This window comes from Rattus norvegicus, chromosome 5, assembly GCF_021556685.1.
Source record: "Rattus norvegicus strain SHRSP/BbbUtx chromosome 5, alternate assembly SHRSP_T2T, whole genome shotgun sequence".
In the NCBI taxonomy this organism is placed as follows: Eukaryota; Metazoa; Chordata; class Mammalia; order Rodentia; family Muridae; genus Rattus; species Rattus norvegicus.
The window spans coordinates 12,927,795-12,952,780 of NC_141538.1; the positions used below are offsets into that span (position 1 = coordinate 12,927,795).

The 24,986-nt window shown below is 39.8% G+C and overlaps 1 protein-coding gene across 5 annotated transcripts in view; it reads right to left on the reverse strand.

The window, feature by feature from the left end:
- Positions 1-24,986, reverse strand: part of C5h8orf34 (similar to human chromosome 8 open reading frame 34) — a 529,514-nt gene that overhangs the window by 404,904 nt on the left and 99,624 nt on the right.

A 24,986-nucleotide genomic window follows, 5' to 3' on the forward strand; every position in this document is an offset into this window, starting at 1 on the left:
ACCCACCTGAAAGCAGAGGTAAGATCAACTTTTGCGCTCCAAGTGGCACCCCTGGAGGCCTCAGGACACACAAACAAAAGGAACAGTCTGGGAAAGGAACTTCCGGGTTTGGGTCTGCACCCAGAGATGAATTGGTTCCCCAGCTCTTTATACTCATATCTGGCTGAAATAAAAACAAAAACAAAAACAAAAAAACAAAACAAAACAAACAACAACAACTAAAAAAAACCAGGTCTATAGGAGTGCTGACACACAGGCTTACAGGAGGGTCATTATCAGAGACAGCAAGGGAAGCTAACACCAGAACAAACTGATGGAAGAGGGAAGCATAGGAACCAAAACAACAGAAAGCAAGGCAACTTGGCATCATCAGAGCCCAGTTCTCCTACCAAAGCAAATACTGGATATCCAAACACACTGGAAAAGCAGGATTTGGATTTGAAATCATATCTCATGATGATGATAGAGGACTTTAAATAAGACATAAATAACTCCCTTAAAGAAATACAGCCAACATAGGTAAAGAGTAGAAGCCCTTAAAGAGGAAACACAAAAATCCCTTAAAGAATTACAGGAATACACAACAAAACAGGTGAATGAATTGAACAAAAAGGTCCAGAAGTTAAAAATGGAAATAGAAACAATAAAGACAACAAAGGGAGACAACCCTGGAGCTAGAAAACTTAGGAAGGAGATTAGGAGTCATAGACACAAGCACCACCAACAGAATACAAGAGATAGAAGAGAAAATCTCAGGGACAGAAGATACCATAGAAAACATTGACACAACCTTTGGTGAAAACATAAAATGCAAAAAGCTCCTACACTAAAACATCCAGGAAATCCAGGACACATTGAAAAGGTCAAACCTAAAGATAATAGGTATAACAGACAGCAAAGACTCTCAACTTGAAGGGCCAGTAAATATCTTCAACAATATTATAGAAGAAAACTTCCATAAAGAAAGAGATGCCCGTAATCATACAATAAGCCTATAGAACTCCAAATAGATTGGACCAGAAGAAAAATTCGTCATGTCACATAATAGTCAAAACACTAAATGCACAAAACAAAGATAGAATATTAAAAGCAGTAAGGGAAAAATGTCAAGTAACATATAAAGGCAGACCAATCAGAATTACACCAGACTTCTTACCAGAGAGTATGAAAGATAGAAGATCCTGGGCAAATGTCATATGGATCCTAAGAGAACACAAATGCCAGCCCAGGCTACTATATCCAGCAATAATTTCTAATAGAATAGATGGAACAACCAAGATATTTCCTGACAAAATCAAATTTATATACTATATTTCCACAAATCTAGCAATATAAAGCATAATAGATGGAAAACTGCAACACAAGGAGGGAAACTAAACACAAGAGAAGATATAGCCATACAAACATAATTTCACCTCTAACAACAAAATTAACAGGAAACAATAATCACTTTTTCTTAATATCTCTTAGTATCAATGGAATCAATTCCACAATAAAAAGACATAAATTAGCAAACTGCATACAGAAAGAGGACCCAGAATTTTGCTGCATATAGGAAACATACCTCAGTGACAAAGACTGACACTACCTCAGAGTAAAAGGCTGGAAAACCATTTTCCAAACAAATGGTCCCAAGAAACAAGCCATGGAGTAGCCATTCTAATTTCAAATTAAGTTGATTTTCAACCAAAAGTTACCAAAAAAGATACAGGACACTTCATATTCACCAAAGGAAAAATCCACAAAGATGAACTCTCAATCCTGAATTTCTATGCTCCAAATGCAAGGGCATCTACATTTATGAAAGGAACCTCATTAAACATCAAAGCACACATTGCACCTCACACAATAATAGTAGAAGCTACCAACACCCCATTCTCATCAATGGACAGATCATGGGAACAGAAACTAAATGGAGACATAGAGAAACTAAGAGAAATTATGAACTAAATGGATATTTATAGAACATTTCATCCCAAAACAAGAGTATTTCTTCTCAGCACCTCAAGTTACCTTCTCCAAAATTGACCATATAATCCACAAAATAGGCCTCAACAGATTCAGGAAGATTGAAACAATCCCATGCATCCTATCAGATCACAAGAGACTAAGGCTGGTCTTCAATAACAAAAAAAATAAAAAAACGATAGAAAGCCCACATAAACATGGAAGTTGAACAATGCTCTACTCAATTATAACTTGGTCAAGGAAGAAATAAAGAAATTAAAGATTTTTTTATAATTTAATGACAATGAAGACACAATATACCTAAACTTATGGAACACAGTGAAAACAGTGAAAGCACTGATAGAGGAAAATTCATAGCTCTGAGTGCCTCCTAAAAGAAACTAGAGAGATCTTAGATTAGCAGCTTGAGAGCATACTTAAAAGCTCTGGAACAAAAAGAAGAAAATGCACCCAAGAGGATTCGACAACAGGAAATATTCAAACTCAGGCATGAAATCAACCAAGTAGAAACAAAAAGTACTATGCAAAGTATGAACAAAACTAGTAGCTGGTGTTTTGAGGATATCAACAAGATAGATAAACCCTTAACCAGATTAACCACAGGATAGGGAAAGTATCCAAATTTACAAAATCAGAAATGAAACGGGAAACAACAATGGAATTTGAGGCAATTCAAAAAATTATCAAATCCTACTACAAAACTCTATATTCAACAAAACTGGAAAATCTGGATGAAATGGACAATTTTCTAGACAGATCCAAGGACACAATGTTAAATCAGGATCAGATAAACCATCTAAACAGTCCCATAACTCCTAAAGAAATAGAAGCAGCTACTAAAAGTCTCCCAACCAAAAAAAGCCCAGGACCAGAGGGGTTTAGTGCAGAATTCTATCAATCCTTCATAGGAAGACCTATTACCAACATTTTCCAAACTATTCCACAAAATAGAAACAGAAGGAGCACTACCAAATTCCTTCTATGAAGCCACAATTATGCTTGTACCTAAACCATACAAAGACCCTATAGAGAAAGAGAACTTCAGACCAATTTTTCTTATGAATATTGACACAAAAATACTCAATAAAATTCTCCCAAAACAAATCCAACAACACAGCAAAAGAATCATCCATCAAGATCAAGTAGGCTTCATCCCAGGGATGCAGGGATTGTTCAATATACAGAAATCCATCAACATAATCCACAATGTAAACAAACTCAAAGGAAAAAACACATGATCATCTCATTAGACACTGAAAAAGCATGTGACAAAATTCAACACCGCTTCAAGTTCAAAGTCTTGGAAAGATCAGGAATTCAAGACCCTTACCTAAACATAGTAAACCCTAGTGGGCACCATCAAACTAAATGGAGAGAAACTTGAAGCACTCCCACTAAAATCAGGGACTAGTCAAGTCTGCCCACTCTCTCCATAGTTATTCAATATAGTACTCAAAGTCCTAGCCAGAGCAATCAGACAACAATAGGAGATCAAATGGATTCAAATTAGAAAGGAAGAAGTCAAAATATCACTATTTGCAGATGATAGGATAGTATACTTAAGGTGCCCCAAAAGTTCCACTAGAGAACTCCTACAGCTGATAAACAACTTCAGTAAATTTTGTGGATATAAAATTAGCTCAAACAAATCAGTAGCCTTCCTCTACTCAAAGGATAAAGAGGTTTAGAAATAAAGTAAGGAAATGACACCCATCACAAGTCATAAATAATACAAAATAACTCAGTGTGACTCTAACCAAGCAAGTGAAAGATCGGTATGCAAGGACTTCAAGTCTCTGAAGAAAGAAATTGAAGAAGATCTCAGAAGATTGAAAGACCTCCAATGCTCATGGATTGGCAGGATAAATATAATAAAAATCACCATTTTGCCAAAAGTAATCTACAAATTCAGTGCAATTCCTATCAAAATTCCAACTCAATTCTTCATAGGCTTAGAAAGAACAGTTTGCAGATTCATCTGGAATAACAAAAGATAGAGTATAGGGAAAACAATCCTCAAAAATAAAAGAACTTCTGGGGGAAAATCACCATCCCTGACCTCAAGCTGTATTATAGAACAAGAGCTATAAAAGCTGTATGGCTGGTAGATCAATAAAATAGAATTAAAGACCCAGTAATGAAACCACACACCTATGATAACTTTATCTTTCACCAAGATGCTAAAACCATCCAGAGGAAAAAAGATAGAATTTTCAACATTGATGCTGGATTAAATGGACATCAGCATGTAGAAAAATGTAACTTGGTCCATTCTTATCACCCTGTACAAAACTTAAGTACAAGTGGATCGAGGACCTCCACAGAAAACCAGATATACTCAAACTAATAGAAGAAAAAGTGAGGAAGAATCTCGAACACATAGGTACTAGAGAAAATTTCCTGAACAGACCATACCAATGGTTTATGCTCTAAGATCAAGAATTGACAAATGGGACTTCAAAAAATTGCAAAGCTCTGTAAGGCAAAGGACACTGTCATTAGGACAAAATGGCAACTAAAAGATTAGGAAAAGATCTTTACCAATCCTACATGTGATAGAGGGCTAATGTCCAATAAATACAAAGAATTCAAGAAGTTAAACTCCAGAGAGTTCAATAACCCAAATAAAAAATAGGGTACAGAGCTAAACAATGAATTCTCAGCTGAGGAATATCAAATGGGTGAGAAGTACCTAAAGAAATGCTCAACATTCTTAGTCATCAGGGATATGCAAATCAAAACAACCCTGAGATTCCACGTTATATCAGTCAGAATGGCTATGATCAAAACTCAGGTAACAACAGATGCTGGCCGGAATGTGGAGAAAGAGGAACACTCCTCCACTGTTGGTCAGATTGCATGCTTATAAAACCACTCTGGAAATCAGTCTGGAGATTCTTCAGAAAATTGGATAGAGTAGTACCTGAGGATCCAGCGATACGACTCCTGGGCATATACCCAAATGATGCTCCAACATATATCAAGAACACATGGTCCACTATGTTCATTGCAGCCTTTTTTATAATAGCCAGAAGCTGGAAAGTACCTGATACCCTTCAACAGAGGAATGGATATAGATAATGTGGTATATCTACACAATGGAGTACTACTCAGCTATCAAAAACAGTGACTTTATGAAATTCATAGGCAAATCGATGGAACTAGAAAATATCCTGATTGATGTAAGCCAATCACAAAAAATGCACATTATATGCATAAGTAGATGGTATGGTATGTAGATATCAATCCAAAAGCTCAAATTACCCAAGATACAATCCACAGACTATGAAGCTCAAGAAGAAGGACAGCCAAAGTACAGATGCTTCAGTCCTTTTTAAAAAGGAGAATGAAAATATTCATAGGAGGAGATATGAAGACAAAGCTTGGAGCAGAGACTGAAGGAATGACCATTCAGAGCCTGCTACACCTAGGAATCCAGCCCATATACATATAACCACCAAAACTAGACAATATTGATGAAGTCAATAAGTATATGCTGACAGGAGTCTGATATAGCTGTCTCCTGTGAGGCTCAACCAGACTATGACAAATACAAAGGCATATGCTAGAAGGAAACCATTGAACTGAGAATCGGGTCCCTGTTGGAGGAATTAGAAAAAGGTTAGAAGGAGTTGAAGGGGCTTGACTTCCCATAAGAACAATACCAACCAGCCAGAGCTCTCAGGGACTAAACCACTACTTAAATAGTACACATGGACAAACCCATGGCTCCAGCTGCATATGTAGCAGAGGATGGCCTTCTTGGGCAAAAATGGGGGAGAAGGCCTTGGTCCTGCCAAGGCTGGACCCCGCCCGGTGTAGGGGAATGTCAGGTCGGGGAGAAGGGTTGATGGGTGTTTAGGGAGGGGGAACACCATCATAGAAGTAGGGGGACGAGGGATAGGATAGGGGGCTTATGGTCAGGAAACCGGGAAAGGAAATAACATTTGAAATGCAAATATAAAAATACCCATTAATTCTTCCTGGTTGCTGCCGCCGTAGAGAGCCCGTGGGCAGCACCCCGAGAGCAAACTTGAGCCTCGGGACCACAGGTAAGACCAACTTGTCTGCTGCAAGAAAGCTGCCTGGTGAAATCGGGACACACAGAGGCAGAGTTCATCTAGGACCGGGCACGTCCTGTGTTTGCCGGAGGTCCCACGCCCGCGGATCCCGGCCCGCAGGAGCTCTCTGCTCCCAGACCCCGTGGGAAAGAGACCTCACCGCCTGGTCAGGTGGGCACTCCTGAGGCTGCAGAGCGGAAGAGACCACCAACACTGCCCACCCCTGCCCACATCCCTGGCCCAAGAGGAAACTGTATAAGGCCTCTGGGCTCCCGTGGGGGAGGGCCCAGGAGCGGCAGGACCCCTGCCTGAGACACCGCCGGAACCTGAAGGAAACAGACCGGATAAACAGTTCTCTGCACCCAAATCCCATGGGAGGGAGAGCTAAACCTTCAGAGAGGCAGACAAGCCTGGGAAACCAGAAGAGACTGCTCTCTGCACACACATCTCGGACGCCAGAGGAAAACACCAAAGGCCATCTGGAACCCTGGTGCACTGAAGCTCCCAGAAGGGGCGGCACAGGTATTCCTAGTTGCTGCCGCCGCAGAGAGCCCGTGGGCAGCACCCCGCGAGCGAACTTGAGCCTCGGGACCACAGGTAAGACCAACTTGTATGCTGAAAGTGACATGCCTGGTGAACTCAAGACACAGGCCCACAGGAACAGCTGAAGACCTGTACAGAGGAAAAACTACACGCACGAAATCAGAACAATCTGTCCCCATAACTGGCTGAAAGAAAACAGTAAAACAGGTCTACAGCACTCCTGACACACAGGCTTATAGGACAGTCGAGCCACTGTCAGAAATAGCAGAACAAAGTAACACTAGAGATAATCTAATGGCGAGAGGCAAGCGCAGGAACCCAAGCAACAGAAACCAAGACTACGTGGCATCATCGGAGCCCAATTCTCCCACCAAAACAAACATGGAATGTCCAAACACACCAGAAAAGCAAGATCTAGTTTCAAAATCATATTTGATCATGATGCTGCATGACTTCAAGAAAGACGTGAAGAACTCCCTTAGAGAAACACAGGAAAACATTAATAAACAAGTAGAAGCCTACAGAGAGGAATCACAAAAATGCCTGAAAGAATCCAGGAAAACATAAATAAACAAGGAGAAGCCCATAGAGAGGAGACACAAAAATCCCTGAAAGAATATCAGGAAATCATAAATAAACAATTAGAAGCCCATAGAGAAGAGTCACAAAAATCCCTGAAAGAATTCCAGGAAAACACAATCAAACAGTTGAAGGAATTAAAAATGGAAATAGAAGCAATCAAGAAAGAACACATGGAAACAACCCTGGATATAGAAAACCAAAAGAAGAGACAAGGAGCTGTAGATACAAGCTTCACCAACAGAATACAAGAGATGGAAGAGAGAATCTCAGGAGCAGAAGATTCCATAGAAATCATTGACTCAACTGTCAAAGATAATGTAAAGCAGAAAAAGCTACTGGTCCAAAACATACAGGAAATCCAGGACTCAATGAGAAGATCAAACCTAAGGATAATAGGTATAGAAGAGAGTGAAGACTCCCAGCTCAAAGGACCAGTAAATATCTTCAACAAAATCATAGAAGAAAACTTCCCTAACCTAAAAAAAGAGATACCCATAGGCATACAAGAAGCCTACAGAACTCCAAATAGATTGGACCAGAAAAGAAACACCTCCCGTCACATAATAGTCAAAACACCAAACACACAAAATAAAGAAAGAATATTAAAAGCAGTAAGGGAAAAAGGTCAAGTAACTTATAAAGGCAGACCTATCAGAATCACACCAGACTTCTCGCCAGAAACTATGAAGGCCAGAAGATCCTGGACTGATGTCATACAGACGCTAAGAGAACACAAATGCCAGCCCAGGTTACTGAATCCTGCAAAACTCTCAATTAACATAGATGGAGAAACCAAGATATTCCATGACAAAACCAAATTTACACAATATCTTTCTACAAATCCAGCACTACAAAGGATAATAAATGGTAAAGCCCAACATAAGGAGGCAAGCTATACCCTAGAAGAAGCAAGAAACTAATCGTCTTGGCAACAAAACAAAGAGAATGAAAGCACACAAACATAACCTCACATCCAAATATGAATCAAACAGGAAGCAATAATCACTATTCCTTAATATCTCTCAACATCAATGGCCTCAACTCCCCAATAAAAAGACATAGATTAACAAACTGGATACGCAACGCGGACCCTGCATTCTGCTGCCTACAGGAAACACACGTCAGAGACAAAGACAGACACTACCTCAGAGTGAAAGGCTGGAAAACAATTTTCCAAGCAAATGGTCAGAAGAAGCAAGCTGGAGTAGCCATTCTAATATCAAATAAAATCAATTTTCAACTAAAAGTCATCAAAAAAGATAAGGAAGGACACATCATATTCATCAAAGGAAAAATCCACCAAGATGAACTCTCAATCCTAAATATCTATGCCCCAAATACAAGGGCACCTACATATGTAAAAGAAACCTTACTAAAGCTCAAAACACACATTGCACCTCACACAATAATAGTGGGAGATTTCAACATCCCACTCTCATCAATGGACAGATCATGGAAACAGAAATTAAACAGTGATGTCGACAGACTAAGAGAAGTCATGAGCCAAATAGACTTAACAGATATTTATAGAACATTCTATCCTAAAGCAAAAGGATATACCTTCTTCTCAGCTTCTCATGGTACTTTCTCCAAAATTGACCATATCATTGGTCAAAAAAACGGGCCTCAACAGGTACACAAAGATAGAAATAATCCCATGCGTGCTATCGGACCACCACGGCCTAAAACTGGTCTTCAATAAAAATCAAGGAAGAATGCCCACATATACGTGGAAATTGAGCAATGCTCTACTCAGTGATAACCTGGTCAAGGAAGAAACAAAGAAAGAAATTAAAAACTTTTTAGAATTTAATGAAAATGAAGGTACAACATACCCAAACTTATGGGACACAATGAAAGCTGTGCTAAGAGGAAAACTCATAGCGCTGAGTGCCTGCAGAAAGAAACAGGAAAGAGCATATGTCAGCAGCTTGACAGCACACCTAAAAGCTCTAGAACAAAAGGAAGCAAATACACCCAGGAGTAGTAGAAGGCAGGAAATAATCAAACTCAGAGCTGAAATCAACCAAGTAGAAACAAAAAGGACCATAGAAAGAATCAACAGAACCAAAAGTTGGTTCTTTGAGAAAATCAACAAGATAGATAAACCCTTAGCCAGACTAACGAGAGGACACAGAGAGTGCGTCCAAATTAACAAAATCAGAAATGAAAAGGGAGACATAACTACAGATTCGGAGGAAATTCAAAAAATCATCAGATCTTACTATAAAAACCTATATTCAACAAAATTTGAAAATCTTCAGGAAATGGACAATTTCCTAGACAGATACCAGGTATCGAGGTTAAATCAGGAACAGATAAACCAGTTAAACAACCCCATAACTCCTAAGGAAATAGAAGCAGTCATTAAAGGTCTCCCAACCAAAAAGAGCCCAGGTCCAGACGGGTTTAGTGCAGAATTCTATCAAACTTCATAGAAGACCTCATACCAATATTATCCAAACTATTCCCCAAATTGAAACAGAAGGAGCCCTACCGAATTCCTTCTACGAAGCCACAATTACTCTTATACCTAAACCACACAAAGACACAACAAAGAAAGAGAACTTCAGACCAATTTCCCTTATGAATATCGACGCAAAAATACTCAATAAAATTCTGGCAAACCGAATTCAAGAGCACATCAAAACAATCATCCACCATGATCAAGTAGGCTTCATCCCAGGCATGCAGGGATGGTTTAATATACGGAAAACCATCAACGTGACCCATTATATAAACAAACTGAAAGAACAAAACCACATGATCATTTCATTAGATGCTGAGAAAGCATTTGACAAAATTCAACACCCCTTCATGATAAAATTTCTGGAAAGAATAGGAATTCAAGGCCCATACCTAAACATAGTAAAAGCCATATACAGCAAACCAGTTGCTAACATTAAACTAAATGGAGAGAAACTTGAAGCAATCCCACTAAAATCAGGTACTAGACAAGGCTGCCCACTCTCTTCCTACTTATTCAATATGGTTCTTGAAGTTCTAGCCAGAGCAATCACACAACAAAAGGAGATCAAGGGGATACAGATCGGAAAAGAAGAGGTCAAAATATCACTATTTGCAGATGACATGATAGTATATTTAAGTGATCCCAACAGTTCCACCAGAGAACTACTAAAGCTGATAAACAACTTCAGCAAAGTGGCTGGGTATAAAATTAACTCAAATAAATCAGTTGCCTTCCTCTATACAAAAGAGAAACAAGCCGAGAAAGAAATTAGGGAAACGACACCCTTCATAATAGACCCAAATAATATAAAGTACCTCGGTGTGACTTTAACCAAGCAAGTAAAAGATCTGTACAATAAGAACCTCAAGACACTGAGGAAAGAAATTGAAGAAGAACTCAGAAGATGGAAAGATCTCCCATGCTCATGGATTGGCAGGATTAATATAGTAAAAATGGCCATTTTACCAAAAGCAATCTACAGATTCAATGCAATCCCCATCAAAATACCAATCCAATTCTTCAAAGAGTTAGACAGAACAATTTGCAAATTCATCTGGAATAACAAAAAACCCAGGATAGCTAAAGCTATCCTCAACAATAAAAGGACTTCAGGGGGAATCACTATCCCTGAACTCAAGCAGTATTACAGAGCAATAGTGATAAAAACTGCATGGTATTGGTACAGACACAGACAGATAGACCAATGGAATAGAATTGAAGACCCAGAAATGAACCCACACACCTATGGTCATTTGATTTTTGACAAAGGAGCCAAAACCATCTAATGGAAAAAAGATAGCATTTTCAGCAAATGGTGCTGTTTCAACTGGAGGGCAACATGTAGAAGAATGCAGATCGATCCATGCTTATCACCCTGTACAAAGCTTAAGTCCAAGTGGATCAAGGACCTCCACATCAAACCAGACACACTCAAACTAAAAGAAGAAAAACTAGGGAAGCATCTGGAACACATGGGCACTGGAAAAAATTTCCTGAACAAAACACCAATGGCTCATGCTCTAAGATCAAGAATCGACAAATGGGATCTCATAAAACTGCAAAGCTTCTGTAAGGCAAAGGACACTGTGGTTAGGACAAAACGGCAACCAACAGATTGGGAAAAGATCTTTACCAATCCTACAACAGATAGAGGCCTTATATCCAAAATATACAAAGAACTCAAGAAGTTAGACCGCAGGGAAACAAATAACCCTATTAAAAAAATGGGGTTCAGAGCTAAACAAAGAATTCACAGCTGAGGAATGCCGAATGGCTGAGAAACACCTAAAGAAATGTTCAACATCTTTAGTCATAAGGGAAATGCAAATCAAAACAACCCTGAGATTTCACCTCACACCAGTGAGAATGGCTAAGATCAAAAGTCAGGTGACAGCAGATGCTGGCGAGGATGTGGAGAAAGAGGAACACTCCTCCATTGTTGGTGGGATTGCAGACTGGTAAAACCATTCTGGAAATCAGTCTGGAGGTTCCTCAGAAAATTGGACATTGAACTGCCTGAGGATCCAGCTATACCCCTCTTGGGCATATACCCAAAAGATGCCTCAACATATAAGAGACACGTGCTCCACTATGTTCATCGCAGCCTTATTTATAATAGCCAGAAGCTGGAAAGAACCCAGATGCCCTTCAACAGAGGAATGGATACAGAAAATGTGGTACATCTACACAATGGAATATTACTCAGCTATCAAAAAGAACGACTTTATGAAATTCGTAGGCAAATGGTTGGAACTGGAAAATATCATCCTGAGTGAGCTAACCCAATCACAGAAAGACATACATGGCATGCACTCATTGATAAGTGGCTATTAGCCCAAATGCTTGAATTACCCTATATCCCTAGAACAAACGAAACTCAAGACGGATGATCAAAATGTGAATGCTTCACTCCTTCTTTAAATGAAGAAAAAGAATACCCTTGGCAGGGAAGGGAGAGGCAAAGATTAAAACAGAGACTGAAGGAACACCCATTCAGAGCCTGCCCCACATGTGGCCCATACATATACAGCCACCCAATTAGACAAGATGGATGAAGCAAACAAGTGCAGACCGACAGGAGCTGGATGTAGATCGCTCCTGAGAGACACAGCCAGAATACAGCAAATACAGAGGCGAATGCCAGCAGCAAACCACTGAACTGAGAATAGGTCCCCTGTTGAAGGAATTAGAGAAAGAACTGGAAGAGCTTGAAGGGGCTCGAGACCCCAAAAGTACAACAATGCCAAGCAACCAGAGCTTCCAGGGACTAAGCCACTACCTAAAGACTATACATGGACTGACCCTGGACTCTGACCCCATAGGTAGCAATGAATATCCTAGTATGAGCACCAGTGGAAGGGGAAGCCCTGGGTCCTGCTAAGACTGAACCCCCAGTGAACTAGTCTATGGGGGGTGGGCGGCAATGGGGGGAGGGTTGGGAGGGGAACACCCATAAGGAAGGGGAGGGGGGAGGGGGATGTTTGCCCGGAAACCGGGAAAGGGAATAACACTCGAAATGTATATAAGAAATACTCAAGTTAATAAAAAAAATGGGGTTCAGAGCTAAACAAAGAAATCACAGCTGCGGAATGCCGAATGGCTGAGGAACACCTAAAGAAATGTTCAACATCTTTAGTCATAAGGGAAATGCAAATCAAAACAACCCTGAGATTTCACCTCACACCAGTGAGAATGGCTAAGATCAAAAGCTCAGGTGACAGCAGATGCTGGCGAGGATGTGGAGAAAGAGGAACACTCCTCCATTGTTGGTGGGATTGCAGACTGGTACAACCATTCTGGAAACCAGTCTGGAGGTTCCTCAGAAAATTGGACATTGAACTACCTGAGGACCCAGCTATACCTCTCTTGGGCATATACCCAAAAGATGTGCCAACATATAACAAAGACACATGCTCCACTATGTTCATAGCAGCCTTATTTATAATAGCCAGAAGCTGCAAAGAACCCAGATGCCCTTCAACAGAGGAATGGATACAGAAAATGTGGTACATCTACACAATGGAATATTACTCAGCTATCAAAAACAACGACTTTATGAAATTCGTAGGCAAATGGTTGGAACTGGAAAATATCATCCTGAGTGAGCTAACCCCATCACAGAAAGACATACATGGTATGCATTCATTGATAAGTAGCTATTAGCGCAAATGCTTGAACTACCCTAGATGCCTAGAACAAATGAAACTCAAGACGGATGATCAAAATGTGAATGCTTCACTCCTTCTTTAAAAGGGGAACAAGAATACCCTTGGCAGGGAAGAGAGAGGCAAAGATTAAAACAGAGACTGAAGGAACACCCATTCAGAGCCTGCCCCACATGTGGCCCATACATATACAGCCACCCAATTAGACAAGATGGATGAAGCAAAGAAGTGCAGACCGACAGGAGCCGGATGTAGATCGCTCCTGAGAGACACAGCCAGAATACAGCAAATACAGAGGCGAATGCCAGCAGCAAACCACTGAACTGAGAATAGGACCTCCGTTGAAGGAATCAGAGAAAGAACTGGAAGAGCTTGAAGGGGCTCGAGACCCCATATGTACAACAATGCCAAGCAACCAGAGCTTCCAGGGACTAAGCCACTACCTAAAGACTATACATGGACTGACCCTGGACTCTGATCTCATAGGTGGCAATGAATATCCTAGTAAGAGCACCAGTGGAAGGGGAAGCCCTGGGTCCTGCTAAGACTGAACCCCCAGTGAACTAGACTGGTGGGGGGAGGGCGGCAATGGGGGGATAGTTGGGAGGGGAACACCCATAAGGAAGGGGAGGGGGGAGGGGGATGTTTGTCCGGATACCGGAAAAGGGAATAAATAACACTCGAAATGTATATAAGAAATACTCAAGTTAATTAAAAAAAAAAAAAAGACTGGAGATGAACAGGCCATGACTGCACTGTGGCAGAAGAAAGCTGCTGTGAGGTTTTGGTGGTGGTGGTGATAACAATATAGTTTGTTTTTCCCGAGGAAAAAATACACATTAAAAATATATGATCTAAAATTTAAACCTTAGATTACTCTTTCAAGGAATCCTACTAGAAACTAAGCTTTAGATTAAAGAAACAGTATACATTTTATAATATGTTAATATATAATTCCCCTTGTAATTCCCAAAGAATATGCTGGAATTTAAGAAACGATTTAGCAGTCACAAGGTCATATACATCTCACATAATCTGGAACAGTATAGGATTATTTTTTTACAAAAATCTCCCCTTTCCCCTTTCCCTCTTTCCCTCCCCCTCTATCTTCCTTTGTATCTCCCTCTCCCTTTTCCTCTCTGTCCTCACCCAATGACTAGGTCCCTACCCACAAAACAGACTCTTTATTTTTAATTGCTCTAATGATACCTTAAATTATGCCAATAATTTTATTCAGACAGAAAAAACAAAGGAAAGTCTCCATTTTGTGGTCATTTATGATATCCAGACATGAACAACTGCCTGACTACAAGAATGGGGATGCTGCTTAAAGCCCCCTAATCGGTTCTTGAGCTGACAGTCCCCTCTTAACATTCCTACCAATCACGTCTCATCTTGGCTGTTTTATTGTCATCATGTGTTGATTGTCATGTTAAATTCTATTATGTAAGTAGCAATTGTTCTGCTCAGTAAGTCAGAAATCTTAGATATTAGGATTACATAGGAAACAGAGGATACAAGAAACTACCATTCCATTTTTGGTTTTGCTTTTTTTTTCTTTGTTTCCTGTTGGTTGTTGATAATGCTGGCATGTCACTTCTACTGTACTGTTCTTCCTCAGTGTTTGGCATGCCTGTCATCAGTCTGTCTCCAGTGATATGTTCTGAGAGACCTATCATAAATCATCTTTATAGGTCTGTATTATTTTGTATCCAGATTCCTGTCAGAAACCCCCACCCAAGGCAAACAAAGGTCATGGTTAAGTGAAGGAAAATATTTTAATCTTAGTCACCTTTGGAAGACAGAGACTAAAAATTGTATCCCATTTTTAAGGGTACTGACACAAGCTTTGAGGTTAAATCAAGAACGAATTGGGATGGAGCAAGGGGTGACTGCAATGTCTACATAGAGACAAACACAGATTATAGATGAAAACGATCTTATGTTGCTGCTAGGTGCACAATTAGACTAATTCAGAGCATCTGAAAGCTAATAATAGAAACCCAATAATCAAGGCAGGTTGTTTCATGAGTGTACTCTGATCCAAAGTATTTATCAAGAAAATACTTTCTATAGGCAGAAAGTTGGGAAAACAAATTGTACACTACCATCTGTGGCACTTTGACTATGCTTGGCCAAGGAAGTAGGACTATTAGGAAATGTGTCACTGTGGCAATGGGCAATGAGACCTTCTTCCTAACCATGTGGGAGCCAATATTCTCCTTGCAGGCTTCAGATGAAAATGTAGCACTTCTATACCATACCTTCCTGGATTCCACCTTGACAATAATGGACTGAACATTTGAACATGTAAGGCCAGCCCCAGTGAAATGTTGTCCTTATAATAATTACTTGGTCATGGTGTCTGTTCATGGCAGTAAAACCCTAACCAAGACAGAAGTTGGTACCAGGAGTAGGGTAGGCCTGTAATAGGCATGAGCATGCTTTTCTTTGTAAGAATTTGGATGTGGGAACTTTGGATTTGGAAAGTAGTGGAGTGCTTTAAGTGAGGCTTACTAGGCCATCCTAATAGGAATATGGAAGACTTTGCTGCCCAGGGTGATTTTTACAGACCTGGCTCAAGCGGTTTCAGTGGAGAATTTTAGTATGCGGCCTAGAGACTGTTTGTGTGGTGTTTTAGTGAAGAGTGTTGTTGCTTTTTGCCCTCATCTGAAGAATCTACCTGAGGCTAAGTTATAGAGATTTATATTAATTACTTTGACAAAGGAAGTCTCAAAAAAAGCCCAGTAGAGACTTTGTTCACTGGTTTAGTCTCATGAAGAACATTCTGATTAAGCATAGAAAGAAAAACACGCAAAAAATTACTTTATTCAAGTAATAAAGAGACACCAGGAAGTATAATGGAGCTTAATCCTCTGTTCAATAAGATAAAGTGATTAAGGGAGTAGTGATCTCCTAGCAAAATCAGCTAAGATTATTATTTGTTTTAGTTTGGACTTTTAACTTGGAATGAACTATAGTACAGAAATGGAAAGCATACTTGTGATCCAGATATTGAAGCTGGAAGACACAGGCTTTTGATCCAGATATTGATGAATCATGGCCATGAAAAGCTCAGGCCCAGGCATGGTGGTATATAAGTTTAATCCCAGGAGACAAAGCCAAGTAGATCTCTGAGTTCAAGACTGAGACAGAGCAAGTTCTAGGTGAAGAAAAGGTTAATCCCATGCATGGTGATACATGCTTTAAATCCCCAAAACTCGGGAGACAGAGGCATGAAGAAGTCTGATTTCAAAGACAATCTACAGATTGTCATTTCAGCAAGGAACAGAACTTGGCAGCTTTGGAAATGTGGCTCTGGCTTTAGAGTCAAGAATAGAAGGGTCTACTGGAACAATTGATGCTGGTTAGCAAGAGTTAAGACATTATCAGGGATTAAGAAGAGACCAGCATTACTGAGATGCAATCTTATGAGAAGTGTTTTCTCAGATCACAAAGAACCTGTGTTCCAGAGACAGCCAAGGATGTACCTTTTGCTGCAGCTAGACTTGTTAATGCATAAGAGTCACCCAGGTAATATTAGTTTTGAAGGCATGAAGTGGTCATAGACAGCAGCCAAGGTGCAGTGTTGTAAGAGGCCATTAGTGAAGGTGCAGCTTGAGTGGCAGTTGATGGCCCAGGACTGTAGGGATCATGCAAAGATATTGAGGTTTGGCTATTGGTGAAGCCTAGTTGCAACAGAGGACCACTGTATATTGGACATCCTGTACCAATTGGGCATGATAACCAAGAACAGCAGCCACAATAGAGAGGAGTCAATCAGAGCCTGGAGTACTACAAAGGGCAGAGCTGGAGAAGTCACTCAATCCCTTTGGAACAGCCCAGAAGATCATGTGTGCATCCCAGAATTGGAACAAAAAGCTGTGAAGTTGAAGTTCACTTGAAGACTCCAAAATGTAAAAGATGACAGAACTGTGGGATTCCTGCTGAGGAAAGCTGGTAACAGGGAATGGAACCAGCCTAAGAGAAAGAAATCTGTTGCAGTCAACAAGAATGAAAAGAGTTGGAGAGCTGAAGGGTACTTTGACATAAGACATAGGGATGCAGAGTTTGGAGTTTGTCCAGCTGGTTTTTGGCCTTGTTTTGGGGATTACAGGTAAGTGATTTGATGAATCTCAGAGGAGACTTTGAACTTTGGTCTTTTAACATTATTAAGACTGCTATAAATTGTGAGGACTTTGGAAGTTAGACTAAATGTATTTTTTATTATGAATTTGCCTACATAAACTCATGTGTTGGAAAAAGCCTGAAAGGAGTGAAATATGGTGGATGGTGGTTTGAATGTGCTTAGCCCAGGAGGTAGCTCTATTGGGAGGTGAGCCCCTGTTTGAGGAAATACGTCACTGTGGGGGTGGGCAATGAGACCCTAATCCTAACCACGTGGGAACCAATCTTCTTCTAGCAGCCTTTGGATAAAGATGTAGAACTCTAAGTTCCTCCTGTTTTATGTTTGCCTGGACACTGCCATGATCCTCCCTTTACAATAATGGGCTGAGCTTCTGAACCTGTAAGCCAGCTCCAATCAAATATTGTGTTTATAAGAGTTCCTGTGCTCGATTATCTGATTATCTTCCAGCCTTGTCCAGAACCAGATATTCACACAGCACAAATTTAGATTCAGGTGGGTGTGCACGCACACACACATACACACGTACACACAGGCATAATTGAAATGTTTAATTGAAAAAACTTAAATAAATAAAATATTAAGTATAAAATTAAAAAAAAGAGTTCCTGTGGTCATGGTGTCTGTTTACTTCAATAAAACCAAACTAAGACACCATCATTGAAAGGGCTTAATTATCACTATAACTAACGAGAGGATATCCTTCTATTGGCATTCATAACACAGTAATGTGCTCAATTTAATTCCAATTACATATTAATATAACACAACATAACTCAAACCATTTCAAATTTGGCACTTAGGGAAGAGATGTGCAATATTCTGCTTGAACGTCTTGTTCGTTACAAAGACCACTACACAATGGAGAGAAAGGGGAATGAAAAGACCAACAAGGTTTATCTTGTCACAGAAATCCTGGGCACTAAGATACAGCAAAATTAGGTCAGACAAAATGACCCAGGTCCACAGTAATTTTCTGTTTTGACCCTGTGAGATTGCATATAATTTTGTTTCTAAAATTCTATCTTTCAAGTCAGATGGAAAGTTTCTATATTTTTGTTCTTTGAAAAGAGTCTGAAGCCTTCCCTTATTCTCTACAGAAGAGCAGTCAAGTAGCCTCTGTTTTAAAAGTATTATGAGTCTAGTAATTTCAGGGATACATTTTTAACCCACTAATAAATATATAAGGTTAAAGGAACAGAGAAATTCAATCATAAGCAATTAAAACACTTAATATTTTGGTATAATACGTTGTTTGGTCAATAATCTATTTTCAGGTGGTTCCAAACACAAGAAGTGTTATTTGGCTTCTCAGTATATGTGTCCAGACATTTTGCATTTAAATAATCCTGAGGATTTTGAACTCTCAGAAATCCCTTTTCTCTACAGGAACAGGTAAATCATTTTCAAACGAGCTCTTGGCTATAGATGGCCAGTCTCTTTCAACCAAGAGGTTGTAGATACACAGAAATATAACCAAGGATAGATTTGGGAAGTGAGAATAGAGTTGTGTGGGTAGAATGTCAAGTTCAAGTGGGAATTGATTGATGTTTAGTCCACAAAGTTCATTCAGCACAAGGGGATTAATTTGAAAACATTGAACCAGTCTCAACTATCAGGCTGAATACCTTCAGGAAATGATCTACAGTCATTACCATTAATGTAAGGGTCCTAGTATGAAAGTTCTGGTGAGAGTTTGGTTGTGTGTGTTAAAAAATACAAAAGCAAAATAGAACTAGTAATATCATCTTGCACACAAATATTTTAAGTATTTTAGACTAAGGAACACAGGGATTGATAAAGTGCAAATACTGCTTTACTTGGGACCTTGTTTGCACTCACAGTCTAGAACACATATTATCAAACTTGCCTATAATTTGAATCCATAATTACTAATAATGATAGCATTGCTGATTCAAACAGCATACAATGGGAGGTCTAAGACACAGTCATGACTCAGCACCCAGACTTTGAAAGCACTCTGTTGAATGGTTCTACTTACTAGCCCTATAGCTTTGGGTCAGGTACATTGCCACTTTAACATGCAACTAAATGTGAATGATAGCAGTAATGTGAATGATGATAATTTGCAAAGTGCTTAAGCTATGTAGAGACTGCTGAGTGAGGACTGTTTCTCAGAACTCACTCCTTTATTGCTCTGGGTTAGAGCTTCCTAATGAGAAATTTGTAGAGGCCTTGGAAAGCAGAGAGAAACAGAAGAAACTGTTCTGTAGAATCTATTGAGGACAGAAATGAGGGCAAGCAAGAGACTTACAACAGCCTCCCAGAGCCTCTGGAAAACTCCACTGCAGGCTGGGATAGAAATAATGCAAAAGTACGCAAGGCTGCATGAGCTCCTGGCACACAATTCATAGTCACCTGCTTCTTGTGCTGTATCCAGGGTCAATAACTCTGATACTGATGGCAGCCGCTCTTGATCTGCAACAGCAGTTCTCTGGCCTTGGAGCTCAATGTGTTATCTCTTATCATGTGAATTCATTATTACTAGCTCTATTATTACCAAGACACAGTAAATAGTTTGTTTTTCTGACTTAATGTTTAGTGATGCCCTTCAGAAGAATACATTTTAATATGTACTGCAATATCTATTTTATTACTTATTACTTATTATATTATTTATTGTAACCATTGTCCTTTTATTAACATAGATTTGCAATATTATAAATGTATGAAATAGTTCAATTGACTTTATTTTAATACTAATGCTCTCTCTCTCTTTTTTTTTATTAACTTGAGTGTTTCTTATTTACATTTCGAGTGTTATTCCCTTTCCCGGTTTCCGGGCAAACATCCCCCTAATCCCTCCCCCTCCCCTTCTTTATGGGTGTTCCCCTCCCCATCCTCCCCCCATTGCCGCCCTCCCCCCAACAATCTAGTTCACTGGGGGTTCAGTCTTAGCAGGACCCAGGGCTTCCCCTTCCACTGGTGCTCTTACTAGGATATTCATTGCTACCTATGAGGTCAGAGTCCAGGGTCAGTCCATGTATAGTCTTTAGGTAGTGGCTTAGTCCCTGGAAGCTCTGGTTGCTTGGCATTGTTGTTCATAAGGGGTCTCGAGCCCCTTCAAGCTCTTCCAGTTCTTTCTCTGATTCCTTCAACGGGGGTCCCGTTCTCAGTTCAGTCGTTTGCTGCTGGCATTCGCCTCTGTATTTGCTGTATTCTGGCTGTGTCTCTCAGGAGCGATCTACATCCGGCTCCTGTCGGCCTGCACTTCTTTGCTTCATCCATCTTGTCTAATTGGATGGCTGTATATGTATAGGCCACATGTGGGGCAGGCTCTGAATGGGTGTTCCTTCTGTGTGTGTTTTAATCTTTGCCTCTCTATTCCCTGCCAAGGGTATTCTTGTTCCCCTTTTAAAGAAGGAGTGAACTAATGCTCTCTCTTAATTTAAATATAATTACATTATTTTGCTCCTTCCCTTTCCTCCCTCCAGCGCTTTTCACTTCCTCTCCCTGGCTCTCTCTCAAATTCATAATTCATTGCCTCTCTTTACTTAATAGTTATTAGTTAAAATCTACTTAGAGTTACGTGTGTGCATATGATTTTAGGGCTGACTGGTATTGGATAACAAAATAGGAGGGGTTTTCCTGGAGAGAACTCTTGCTCCCTCTCTTAACAGGCAGTTGCTGCCTGGGATTCTTTGCCTAAGGCTGCTTCCCCAAAAGGTTTCCTTCTCCTTCTCCCAGGTTAACAGGTCTCTTGGTGTTGTCCTTATTCAGGTCTTTTTTCTCTCAGCCATATTGCTAAGGTACCATGAGTGAAGCTTCTCTGTCGATTAAAGCATACATAGTATCACAGTAGATTTCTTCAGTCCTCTGGCACTTCCAATCTCTTTACAACCTCTCCCTCATATTCCCTGAGCCTGAGGTGAAGAATGTGGTGTAAATGGATTCATTGAACCTCATGACAAGTTGTTCTCTGCATTCTGACTGGTTGTTGTTTTCTGTAAAATTCTCCCTCTGTTAGAAGGAAAAGTTTCTTTGATGTGGGATGAAAGTACTCCCCTCTGTGGGTTTAAAGATAAGTATTTAGAATACAACTAGAAATTACACTGGTTTAATTATGTGGTGGTGTGAGGTTCTCCTCTATTATATTAATAATTTAAGTACTTGGTTAAGTGTCCAGCACTAGGCACGATTTTCCTCCCAGCAAATGGGACTGGGTGTAAATTGGACAGCTGTTAGTTACAGACAGAATAGGAGAACCTTTCTCACCTGCCCCTTCGACCATGCTTGCCTACTGACTTGCCATACAAAGCAGGCTTGTTTTTTTCCCTACCTGTACCACAGCTTCTTTTTTTAAACTGGAAAACATGATGCATAGTGGGGAGAACCTTTTTCTTGTTTCGTTGTACCTCCGAGCAGATCTATAAGATTTGGACTTGGCAGAAAGGGGTTCAAAATGGAGTACACAAATCTCCATGCATGCTAGAGAATAGCCAGTTTAAATGTTTTCCTTCAGCTGATGTAGAGACCCTTCCATGTCACTGGAGAACTCAGGTATTTTGTTAGTTTCTTTTTTGTTTTTTTCTATTTCTGAACTACCCTACTACTCTTTTGTACCAGTAAAGACTCAGATTGAATTGGATGCTATGACCAATAGTAATGAAAGTAGTACAATAATAGCTCTCTTCCAGTAGAGTAAGATGTTCAAAGGAAAGAAGGTAGTCTTGTCCCCTTCATCAGGTAGAAACAGGAGGCCAAACATGTAGTGAATCCTTTGTTTAAGAAAAGACTTAGAACTTAGGCACTGGGCAGGGCATCCAGCCCAAAACAGACCTTATGGTTTCACCAAATGGCTTCTCTACATCAGGCTGAAGAGCAAAGAGCCATCCTTTATAGTGACAGATACCAGGAGATCCACAGCCACTGTGGGCATCATCCTGGGTCCTAAGTTGTGGCTTGGATTGCCAAGGTAGAAAGACAAAGTCAAAGAACTCCCCACTAAACTGGGTTAAATGCACACTGCTGGTTTTTTCTGTACCTAAATATAATTACAAAATTATAAAAAATTAATAAATTACCAGTCATTTATTAAGCCTGAGAAGTACAGGTAGCAAGTGTTTCACATGGATTAATTTATTCACTATGAATTAAAGAACTGAACAAAGGGTTTTTCATGAATCAGCCAAGAGATGAACACACTTCTCTGGTTTTGTTAATTCCATACTATTGTTTTCAGATCAACAACCACACATACCTGGCAGCCCCAGACCCATACAGGCCAGACAATAAAAGTATTACAAATCCAGTTCATTCTCTCAGTGTACATTTTTGAGGTTTAATATATACTATGAGATTGTCCCCCTATAAGAATCAGAAGCTTTCAAATGGATATCTAGAAATACTGAGGTCTTCAATGATGAAACTATTATCTCACACATCCAAATATTTCCCATTAGTGAATTGTGTTATTTGGTATAACATTCTGTGGAAGCAACATATTTAGTTTTAGGCATGATTTTCCAGTGTCACTTAAAAATAACTCTGTGCAAGTATAAAACATTGATTCCTCAAATAGTGAGTTGGTTCAGAACTCTAGTAAACCACTTATACAGGTCCATGGAGGAAACAGCAGATTTATGTAAAAGTTCCCATAAAATGACAATCTCTCCATTGAATAAAAATTATTTTAGACTTTTATTATTTATCTTGAAAACAACAAAACCAGAGTGCTCTTCCTAGCATAATAATGGCAAAATGTCCTACTGTACACCTGGCACCTCCTTCTGGGACTGATGATCTAAGACAAGGATGTAGCTGTTTCTATTTCAATGGCAAGTGCAGCTTCAAATATGTGATGTTTTCAAGGGACCAATATGGACAGACACACTCTGTTGTGGGGCTCACTCCACGTACTCTACATGAGAACCTGGAAAGACAGTGTGGATTGAGAAGGGGACTAGGGTACCATCTCACCTGGATTCACACCCTGGTTCCCTACCTGCTGTACACATTTCACATGGATATCTAGACAAACACTGAGGTCTTCAATGATGAAACTATTATCTCACACATCCAAGTTGTCTGCTTTTGTCTTAATTTTCTCATCCTTAAAATGGGTACAGTACTATCTACTTCATCTATTGATTGTCAAGAGCAGAAGAAACATTTATAACATCACATGAATAAATGTGTCTCCCTGTGCCAAGAACCAGTCTCAGCCTGGAGAGAGGTTTCTGAGAGGAAGGGTGTCTGGGAATGATGAAACAAATGACCTGACCTCAAATCTTGAGCTACAAACTGACAGTCTATGTTCTGCTCAAAACAGCTTTCCAGACAGCTCTCTCTATGTTCTCGTTGAGACAGCATTTTTTGCTATTCTAAAAATCTCTCTCTAGATAGCTCATCTATTGCAGATCAAAAATTCTGACTTTTATTTATATATCAATTAGTCATCACCACAGGTTCCCTTTTGATTATTCCATGAATCAGCATCCCATGAACCCAGTCCCTTGATTCTTCAAAGGAGACAACAAGCACATTTTTTTTTTAACATTTCAAAAGAATTCAGAGATCTGCCTGCCTTTGTTAAGCACAGATAAAAAGCTAATTGGGTGGGACCCTACCCTGAAATTACATTCCTATCACACTCCTTCTGTCTTAGGATGACATTGAACTCAGGAATCTGCCTGCCTTTGTAAGCACAAACAAAAACCATAGGTGAGTGGTATTTTTCCCTGTGATCACTACTCCCTAAATCTCTTTATCTCCTTCCTTAGTATCTTTCTGACAAGCTCGTTCAGAGTGCAACTGCCTTTGTTCCTTTAGATCTGTGAAGCTCTCTCTACAATTCATATTGCAAATTTTATGCTTATATTTTGTATAGTTGAGAAATTATATGTTTTTGAATCTATGTTTTCAGAGTCCTTTCCCACAGCCTTAAGGACTCTCTTAAAGGTCTCAGCATTTACAGTTTTGCTGAGATATAGACCTGCAACTTGAAGTTTAAAAAAAATATACACACATGTACACAACATACACACAACAAGTTTTATGCCACAGCAACTATCAACACTCAAGGAGGACCATGTCCTGCCGGCTCTGTTCCATGGATGGGAACCAGGTCATACCATCTCTGCCACAGCAAAACTGGACTTGGCACTCCCTTTAGTTTACAACAAGGAAAAGGATACATAATACAAAGGGCTTGCCAATTTGATCTCTGTAGATGTTTTCCTCAAGGTAAATGAACAGCTTTTCAGCTTTATTTATTTATCAGTCACTTCTCAGAGAACTGAGCTGCCGACAGCCTTTGGAGCTGCTTACCTGGAGACAGCACCCTGACACCTACCCCTTTCGCCAGATTCTAGAAGAAACTACTACCAATCCTTCAGGACAGGCACTCTGTGTTTTTATTTATACACTTAACAGTCAATCAGAAAACTTTCTAGAGTGTTTCCCAACACTAAAACCAAAACATTATGTGCCCAACAGTGTAGGTTGATGTCATTATTCAGGTGAAGGCAGACAAGATAAAACAAGGCCTGGCATTAGCTAAGAAGGAAGGGAGGTGGGAACCGAGGTTT